This window comes from Carassius auratus, chromosome 36, assembly GCF_003368295.1.
Source record: "Carassius auratus strain Wakin chromosome 36, ASM336829v1, whole genome shotgun sequence".
Taxonomy (NCBI): Eukaryota; Metazoa; Chordata; class Actinopteri; order Cypriniformes; family Cyprinidae; genus Carassius; species Carassius auratus.
Window position 1 is genome coordinate 2,911,801 of NC_039278.1, and position 10,987 is coordinate 2,922,787.

Genomic DNA, 10,987 nt, shown 5'->3' on the forward strand with positions numbered 1-10,987 from the left:
CCCGTTTCCTTCGATCCTACTGCAACCAGAATCAAAATGATTGGAGCCGCTTCCTTCTCTGGGCCGAGTACGCACAAAATTCCCTTCAAAAACCTTCCAATGGCATGACTCCCTTCCAGTGCATCCTAGGATTTCAACCTCCTCTCTTCCCATGGTCTGGCGAACCATCCGAATTATCTGCAGTTGATGCTTGGCTGAGACGCTGTGAGGAGACCTGGAACAGCGCTCATGTTCACCTTCTCCGAGCAGTTCGTCGGACCAGAAATCAGGCCAATCGACACCGCAGAGCTCATCCGGATTACCAGCCCGGACAATGGGTTTGGCTGTCCACACGGGATCTTCGCCTCAGACTACCATCCAAGAAACTTAGTCCCAGGTACGTGGGCCCTTTCAAAATCCTCCGTCAAATCACCCCAGTATCATTTAGACTATCTCTCCCATCTCATTACCGTATCTCACCCACTTTTCATGTTTCCTTGCTCAAGCCCGCTGGTGGACCGAGAGGAGCGGAGAACCTAGAGGACGCTGGTGACCAGAGAGCGCCTCCCCTCATCATCGATGGCCAGGAGGCCTATCAGGTACACGAAATCCTGAATTCACGTCGCCGGGGCCGAGTCCTACAGTATCTGGTCGATTGGGAGGGGTACGGTCCGGAGGAAAGGTCCTGGGTCAATGCTGATGACATACTGAATCCCACTCTCATCACGGACTTCCATCGAGATCACCCAGACAGACCCGCTCCTAGACCCCGAGGAAGACCCCGGCGACGATCACCTCATCGCGTCAGGAGCCGCTCGCAGGGGGAGGGCTCTGTCACAAACACAGCCTCTGTGGCTCCCTCCGATCACCACCAGAGGGAACCGTCACCCGAGTATTAACCTCCTTCAAACTCCATTTCCCATACACCCCGTACCTGGGGCTGATTACCTGCACAGGTGTCGCTCATCTTCATCCCCTATTTAAGGAACTCGCCCTGTTCTCTCAAACGCGAAGTCTTGTTTTGCCCATGCAGACATTACCGAGCGTTTTCCCACTGTTGGATCTTCCGTGTATGACCTGGACTGATTATTGGACTCTGATTCTCTGCCGCCTGCCTTATCGACCTCTGCCTTGTTCTCTCGCCTCTGCCTGCCAGCCGCCAGCCCTGATTCTACGCTCTGTCAAGGTTTATGATTCTGATTTGTCTACGTGGTATCTAACGCCCCTGATTGACCTGTTTCTGTTTACTCTGTTGATTATTGAAATAAAGCTGCTTATTGATCATAACGTCCCTGACTCAGCGTTACAACTACAGTAATGTAGTAGTAACAAATTTTTTCTTACAGAAGATCACTGTGAAATCTTTATACAGTATTTTATCATGCAGAATGTAATTCATGATTCATTCATTTATTTGATCCAAAATACAGCAAAAACAGTAATATTGTGTAATATTTTTTAAAATTTTAAATAACTGTTTTCTATTTGAATATATTTTAAAATGTAGGCCTAATTTATTTTTGTGATCAAAGCTGAATTTTCATCATCATTAGTCCAGTTCATCCAGTTCAGTACTCTTCAGTGTCACGTGATCCTTCAGAAATGCTTTTCACTGCAACTGCACTTTTCACACTGTTTTAATTTATTTTTTCATTGCTGGCTTATTTTAGGGAAAGTGTAGTGAATAAGAGACCTTCAAGAGACCAACATCCCTGGTCCAACACAGTATCAAATTTTTGCCAGGTATGCGGATACATGTTGGGTATGTTATAGTAACGGTATGGCTATAGTTTCTTATAATCTTGAATTGAGTTGGACATAATTACTTAAATTATATTTCAAAAAAGTTTGTCAAAAATACTTGACTCATTGCTCACCTTCCCCTCTTCTCAATGTCTTTCATAATCATGTTAACCAAATAATACAAATTAGCTTATAAAACCAAACAGAATAGCTAAAAAATTAAATTAAAAATTAATTTTAAATTAAATTTAATTTTTTTCTTTGCAAAGATCATAAAAAAAGTGCATAAAGTTCAATAAAAAAAAATTTGGTTTCTGTTTGGTTTTATAAGCTAATTTGTATTATTTGGTTAACATGTTTATGTATGAGTCAAGTATTTTTTTCTCTATAAATGCAATAAAAAAAGAGGGAGTACACAAGAGCTGTTGTGATTAGGTTTAAAGAAGCCCTTAAAACCCTGTTTATCTATATTATCTAATTATCTAATATTATTATTATGGTTGTTATTAATCATGAATAAATCTAAAGCTTTTGAGACTATTATTTTGTGTTAATTGAATTTGTCAAGAAGATGTGGCCATTTCTTCCTTTTATGCAGGCTTACTAAATAATCTTGATATAAAAAAGGGAGGGGGGGGTGCCCTTTTTCAGTTTCAGCACATGCCCCTCAAAAGGTCTGTGCACGGCCCTGGATATGTGGATGCTTGCTTCGACCATTTGAAAAAAATTACAAATTACAAATATTTAATACCAATGAAAAAATGTTTGTGCAGCATTGCTGAAGGACAAGAAAACATGGTAACAAAAGGTAATGATGAGAAAAATAAACACCTGACATTTGAAAACAGTTCACAAAGATATATATTTTTTCACTCTTCAGATCTATATATTTTACATAGATATTCAAAATATCTAACCAGTGTGATATGGTTAAGATGCAATATAATTTTCACTTCTTCTAATCATTCTACTTTCATATAGATTGACAGACCAAAACAATACCTAAACTGCTTGTAACTATGTAAACAACCATAAAAACAAACAGAACCTCACATGTACAAACCTGAGGCACTCAATAGCTAATTTGTGTGGATTTTATGAGACAATTTGCCAGTAACTGAGGGGGCTATGTTGCTTGGCAACAGACCTGTTTATACCCCAAAATATATTAGTCTCCACAGTGATGTATGGATAGAATAGCTTTTGTTCACAATAATTTAGCTTATCTGGCTTAGGCTCATTTTATCTGTAGTCAAAACAGCATTCTGTATATGTCCAAATATTGCATTCACATTTATGGTAAAAATATATTTGTGACCTGAAAGGAATCGTCAATCTCGAAGTATTAAGTACAGTTTTCTGAATAATTAGACCTAAACCTAGACCTATCAAAAAGAAATTCGTGCCACAGCATGCAAATTAGCCAATTTTATTCAGGTCAGAAACTTTTATTTTTCAATATCAGCTAAGAATCAGTCTGACTACTTCAGGGTAACACAAGTAATTTTATCAAGCAGTTAAATAGCTGTGTGTGAATATCTATACAGTGTCATATTTTAAGTGGTAAAGTGATTTTTACATGTGTTTTTGCATCTTGCAGATTTTCCCTAAGGCATAATTCTGGAATAAAACGGATGTGTAGCTGAAAGGTTTTAGTACAAAATCATTATATGTCACTGTTTGTTTCTTTGACATTTTTAAATGAAAGTATGGCTTATTTGTAGCACATTTCAAGATCTTTTCATAAAAATAGATAAATAAAAATACTCCCCATTCCTTAATCTTAATCCTTAATCCTCTAAGAGAGGCATGTGATGGAGAAGAAGATGAAGTGATAATGGAAGAAACTGCCAAAGTAGGATATGAGCCCAGTCTGGACACCAAAATAGAAGAACAAAGGTGAAAGACAAGTAAATATTTACATTTTACATTTATATTTAATCATTTAGCAGATGCCTTTATTTAAAGCATTGTCATTGTCATAAGGATATGTCCCCAAAAACTTCAAACTGGCTGTTATTAAGCCTCTCATTAAAAAACCACAACCAGACCCCAAAGAAATAGTTATTTACTCTTAAAGGGCGGGGGGGTGAAATGCTATTTCATGCATACTGAGTTTTTTTTTACACTGTTAAAGAGTTGGATTCCCATGCTAAACATGGACAAAGTTTCAAAAATTAAGTTGTACGTTTGAAGGAGTATTTTTTGTTCCCAAAATACTCCTTCCGGTGTGTCACAAGTTTCGGAAAGTTTTTTTTTGAGTATGGCTCTGTGTGACGTTAGATGGAGCGGAATTTCCTTATATGGGTCCTAAGGCACTTCTGCCGGAAGAGCGCGCGCTCCCATATAGCGAGGTTGAGCACAGACATTTCACTGATCAGAGCGATTCACTGATCAGAGCCAGAGCGTCGTGAAAAGTCACAAAAGAAGTGTGTTTTTGGTTGCCAGGGCAAGACAACCCTGCACAGATAACCAAAAAAAAAAACAGCATTAAGGGACCAGTGGATGGAGTTTATTTTTACAGAGCATCAACGCAGTTGTGCAAGTGTTTTTGTTTGTTCCCTGCATTTCGAAGATGCTTGTTTTACAAACAAGGCCCAGTTTGACGACGGATTTGCGTATCGTTTATTTCTTAAGGATGATGCAATCCCAACGAAAAAGGGTCACGATTGTGTGTTGGAACCGCAGGCGGTGAATAAAACTGCTTCAAATATCTCTGCCTCCTCGTTAGTGCGTCCCCTCCCATGCCGGAGACCCGGGTTCGAGCCCCGCTCGGAGCGAGTCATTGCTGCTGCTGCTCTCGTTCAGTTTCAGCCTTGGGATCTGATTCTGGATCATAAATAAACGGCTGAATCTGACTGTAAGCCATGGTTTGTTTTGGATGATTGTTCGGGATGTTTTTCCCGCAAGGTAATGTCACAGACGCTCTCTACGCAAAAGCCTACTGGCGCTCGTGATTCTTTAGCTCTGCCCACACGTCACGCCTCCAGACGCTCGTGTTTTTCCGGGAAAAATCGGTACAGACTATCTTTCTCTTATGAATATAATAAAACTAAAGACTTTTTGGAGTTATGAAGGATGCAGTACTACTCTATAGGTACTCAAGATTAACAGGATATTGAGTGAAAACGAGCATTTCACCCCCCCTTTAAATCTTCCTTTTCTGTGCAAGATACTAGAAAAGGTAGTATACACACAATTATATGCCTTCTTAGAGAAAAAATGGTATCTGTGAGGATTTCCAGTCAGGATTTAGACCATATCACAGTACTGCGACTGCTCTCAAATGACCTGCTCTTACCATATGATCGTGGTTGTATCTCTCTATTAGTGCTATTGGATCTTAGTAATGTGATCAACATTCTCTTGAATAGACTAGAAAACTGTGCTGACATTGATGTAAGTACATTCGCATGGTTCAAATCTTACTTATCTGACCGCCATCAATTCATTGCAGTGAATGAAGAGGTAACAAATTGATCAAAAGTCCAGTATGGAGTACCTCAAGGCTCATTACTAAGGCCATTATTTTTTTATATTATTACATGTTACCCTTGGGAGATATCACCAGGAAGCAGAGTGTTAGCTTTAACTGTTATACTGACAATACTCAGCTCTACATATCTTTTTTGAGAGTTGGAGAAACATACCAAATTGAACAACTAACGGAATGCATAGTCGATATAAAAACCTGGATGAAGGGTCATTTCTTACTGCGGGGTGTTATTTAAAGGACCTAAATCTCTGCATGTAATATTCAATTCAATTCAATTCAAGTTTATTTGTATAGCGCTTTTTACAAAACAAATCATACAAAGCAACTTTACAGAAAATTATGTTTCTACAATATTTAGTAGTAGCTAGTAGTTTGTGCACATTTGACAGGATTTTAGAAAAAATAAAAATAATAATAATACAAGACGTAGTCAGCTAGACGATGAACTATCAATATTATTAATTAAGTTATTATATGATTCAGTCACACATTTAGCAATAATTGTTAGTTCTGTTTGTTGATTCAAGGTTAGCATCATCTGAGGTCCTCTGAGGGTCAGCATCATCTCTTCTCAGGTGTTCTGGATCCAGACTGGAGCTTGTGTAAATCCTAGTTACCACGGGATGTAAATCCCGTGGCGAAACATAGAAACAAAATACAGACATCATTAGCATAGCTGCTGATCCAACAAAGTAAAATTAGTTTAACCCTAAGCTAAAAATGCACCTTTGATCAGATGCAACTACACTCACAATTAAAAAGATACATTATTCGAATGCTTGGCGAAAGAGATGTGTTTTTAATCTAGATTTAAACAGAGAGTGTGTCTGAACCCCGAACATTATCAGGAAGGCTATTCCAGAGTTTGGGAGCCAAATGTGAGAAAGCTCTACCTCCTTTAGTGGACTTTGCTATCCTAGGAACTACCAAAAGTCCAGCGTTTTGTGACCTTAGGGTGCGTGATGGATTGTAACGTGGTAGAAGGCTAGTTAGGTACGCTGGAGCTAAACCATTTAGGGCCTTATAGGTAAGTAATGATAATTTGTAACTGATACGGAACTTAATAGGTAGCCAGTGCAGAGACTGTAAAATTGTAATATTTTCTTGACCTCGTATTGGACTCTAGCTGCTGCATTTTGGACTACCTGTAGCTTGTTTATTGACGAAGCAGGACAACCACCTAGAAGTGCATTACAATAGTCCAGTCTAGAGGTCATGAATGCATGAACTAGCTTTTCTCCATCAGAAACAGATAACATGTTTCGTAGCTTGGCAATGTTTCTAAGATGGAAGAATGCAGTTTTTGTAACATTGGAAATATGATTTTCAAAAGACAAATTGCTGTCTAATATAACACCCAGATTTCTGACTGTAGAGGAATAATAACCTAGAGACTGTCTAAGACTTGATGGCTGCTCTGCCAGTTGTTCGTCATCAGTTAGGAACCTAGGTCTGCTACTTGATAGCAGTCTTTCCTTTGAAAGCCACATTTCTAGCATTTGTAAAACTGTATTTTTCCATTTCTAAAATATATATATAAATTACGATCTATGCTCTCAATGTCAAATGCAGAAACATTAATTCATGCCTTCATGACCGCAAGGTTAGATTATTGTGATGCTTTATTGGTTGTTTTTTTTCTGCACGCTTAAGAAAAAAAATTCCAGCTGGTACAAAATGCAGCAGCTAGTTTTCTTACTAGAACCAAGGAGGTATGAGCATATTATCCCGGTTCTGTCAACACTGAACTGGCTTAATCTTGCTTATTCCTTATAAAGCCCTGAATGGTCTAGCAATTCAGTATTTGAAAAAGGTCTTATTGTACTATAGTCCTCCAAGTTTGCTGCATTATCAAAACTGGACAACATGATACTCCTCCGACGATGGCTCATCCAGATTCGGGCAGCCAGCAGGAGTCCCCCATTCCCTGCTCCTCCCCAATCATGGTGGACGGCAGCAGGCTCTGGCCCCAGGCGAACGGTGGCGACTCCTCGGCTCCCTCAAAGATTGCAGACGGCCCTACACACCTGGGGGCGGCCGGCAGCGAGCTTGTCTGTCCCCTGGCAACTCACACCAGCCCACTGCCTCGAGCGTCCACAGCACCACAGCGGCGAGGGATATATGGTTTAATGATATATGACCATACCATACTACAGTGGAGAGTATGGTATGGTCATGAGAGGTATGTCTATGTGTCGGATAGGCAACCTTGGAGGCACCATACCATGATCAGGTCTAATTATATCCTCTGGGTCTGGCAAACCATGTTCCATGGCAATGTTGTGTAGAATGGAGCAGGCCAATATTATTATGCAAACCTTTTTTGGTCTGTATAACAGTGCACAACCTGATGTGTCCAAACACCGCCAGTGCCCCTTTAAGATACTATTTGTGTGTTCAATAATTGACCGAGATTTTGTGTGCTTGATTTTCGTGTGCTTCTTTGTATGCCATCTCCTGCCGGCTTTGGGGATTTATCAATGGGGTCATAAGCCATGGTGTCAGGGGATAACCACTGTCACCTGAGTGTAGGGGAGGGGGGGGGAAATGTCAAATATTTGTCAAATGTTGTGAATAAATAAAATTGTACATATCAATTAGACATCCGTCTTTAACTGCACCACTGTCCAAACGTCTAGCAACTGAGCTGCTCTGAAGAATGAAACTATCATGAGTACCACCTGGCCAGTGGGCCATTACATTAAGTAGTGCACATTTAGCATCACAAATAAGTTGTGCATTGATGGAATGATAGTTTTCCTATTCAGAAATGGAAATGCATCATGTGATGGTGCCTTGATGCAAATGTGTGTGCAATCAATTGCTCCTATTACGTTTGGCATGTTTGCAATAGCAAAGAATCTTTGATTCACCTCCAACTGATGGACAAGGTTATAGGGGAATTATATTTATTGGGGCATTAGCCCTATTATGCAATCAAGAACATCTGGGATGATGCGACTCATGGATGACTGACATATCCCTGACCTGTCTGCAATCACCCTGTGGGATCTTTCCCACAAGATTTTCCTCCATTATATTGCATAAATGCAAAAGAATTGGTCTGAGTAACCAGTATATATAATATTTTTTCAAAATGCTGTGTAAATATTTACCCAATAAAGGTGAATTAAAATGCAGCATTAGTAAAAGGGGGGGGGGGGGGGTATTATATGCTATTTCATGTACACTGAGTTTTTTACACTGTTAAAGAGTTGGATTCCCATGCTAAACATGGACAAAGTTTCAAAAATTAAGTTGTACGTTTGAAGGAGTATTTCTGTTCCAAAAATACTCCTTCCGGTTTGTCACAAGTTTCGGAAAGTTTTTTTCAAGTATGGCTCTGTGTGATGTTAGATGGAGCGGAATTTCCTTATATGGGTCCTAAGGGCACAGACATTCACTGATCAGAGCGAGAGCGTTGCGAAAAGTCACAAAAGAAGTGTGTTTTTGGTCGCCAAGGCAAGACAACCCTGCACAGATTACCGAAAAAAAAAACAGCATTAAGGGACCAGTGGATGGAGTTTATTTTTACAGAGCATCAACGGAGCTGTGCAAGTGTTTGTTGTTGTTCCTTGCTTTTCGAAAATGCTTGTTTTACAAACAAGGCTCAGTTTGACGCCGGATTTGCACATCGTTTATTTCTTAAGGATAATGCAGTCCCAACGAAAAAGGGTCACGATCGTGTGTTGGAACCGCATGTGGTGAGTAAAACTGCTTCAAATATCTCTGTGTTGTTAACTTAGCTATCGGCGCGTAAGCACATCAAGTAAACAACATGCGATGTTGTCATCAAACTGCACGAGTAAAACTGCTTCAAATATCTCTGTGTTGTTAACTTAGCTATCGGCGCGTAAGCACATCAAGTAAACAACATGCAATGTTGTCATCAAACTGCACTTTCCACATGTACAGCTTAAAAAAAAAAAAAAAAAAAAAAAAGACGACATAAAGTGGAACTTAGTCATTTTCCAAAACCGCTAAGCAAATATATACAGTTTCAGTACATACCACATAGAGACGTTGTTGCTGATGCTGCTCTCGTTAAATTTCAGCATCTGGATCTGATTCTGGATCATAAATATACGCTGAATCTGACTGTTAGCCATGGTTTGTTTTTTTCTCACGGTAAAGTCACAGCTTCCAAACGCTCTCAACGCAAAAGCCTACTCGCGCTCGTGATTCTTTAGCTCTGCCAACACGTCACGCCCCCAGCCGGTCTTGTTTTTCCGGGAAAAATCGGTACAGACTATCTTTCTCTTATGAATATAATAAAACTAAAGACTTTTTGGAGTTATGAAGGATGCAGTACTACTCTATAGGTAATCAAGATTAACAGGATATTGAGTGAAAGCGAGCATTTGACCCCCCCTTTAATGAGCAAAATGTTCGGATGTTAAACGCATTATTTACACGTTACATGGAGCAGGTGTAGATTTCTTGAAAACTTCGGTGGTCAAAAAAGATTTGGAAAGATCCACAGAGATTCAACGAGATCCAACTTAAAGGTCCCATATTAGCAAAACTGAAGTTTTTAACAGTCAGTCCACAGTAAAATGCACACAGCCTGCATAAAGTAGCTTTTTCATGAACTGTTGTGACTTCAGTAAAAAGCTGACGTCAGAACCACACAGAACCTTCACCACCATAACATTGCTGAGCAACAACAACATGGAAATATGACAAAAAAGTTAACTTTTACCACAAAACCAGATCGACCGACCTGTTACATTACACTCTCATTAAAAGGATGAATAATCTGACAGGACTGTTACTATGAAGATGATCACATCTAATGTGTATAGTAAAGATGAACTCACCGTGTCTATCTGAAGTCATGATGAAAAAGGATACGCGCGGTGAGTGAGTGGGTTAAGCGCAAATAACGAACACCTGTCTCTTGTTGCAGTAATAGACATCGAGAGTATAAAACACCAGGAGAAACAGGAGCAGGGGAGAGAGAGAAGGACTGCTGGCAGCTACACTTCTGGTTGCAAGCCATCCTCCACTCGGGTTCAAGCCATCCTCCAAACCCAGCAGGAAGACCGCGAGAGGTTCCGGAGCTGGATGGACCGGATGGCTATTGATCTCGCGGAGGACCATATGGTGGCGTGCCCCGGGGTCGGCGAATCTCTTCCATCAGCTTCTCTCTCTCCTTTTGTTTCTTCTCCTTCTCTCTCTCAAATGTCCCTTTACCCAGGTCCCGTCCCGGGGGCGGGGCGGGAATGGCCAGAATCACTATGATGCTTCCCGAGTCTGGCATCGGCTGGGTTGGACCCCGCCCCTGTTTCCCCGCTCTCTCCACGCCAACCGCTTAACCCACTCCCTGCCACTGGAGCGGCGGGGAGGACTAGGCCGGCCTGCTGGTGTTGCGGGGATCCGGACCATTTTGTGGACAGGTGTCCCATTATGAAGGTGGGGATGATGATCCAGGCCATGGACGTCCTGCAGGCTGCCTCCGGTCAGGCTGGGTGGTACCAAATACCTGTGAGTATCAAGGGGGGTACCTATGAGGCGCTGGTGGATTCAGGATGTAACCAAACCTCAATCCATCAAAGTTTGATACAATCCAGGGCACTGGATACGAGCCGCATGGTTAAAGTACGGTGTGTGCACGGGGATGTGGTTGAGTATCCTATTTTGCCAGTCGTTATCAAATTTATGGGACAAAACCATAGTGTTGAGGTGGCAGTTAATCCGCAACTCCAGCATCCGTTAATTTTGGGGACGAATTGGCCAGCGTTTAAAGAATTATTGGGGGCTTTATGC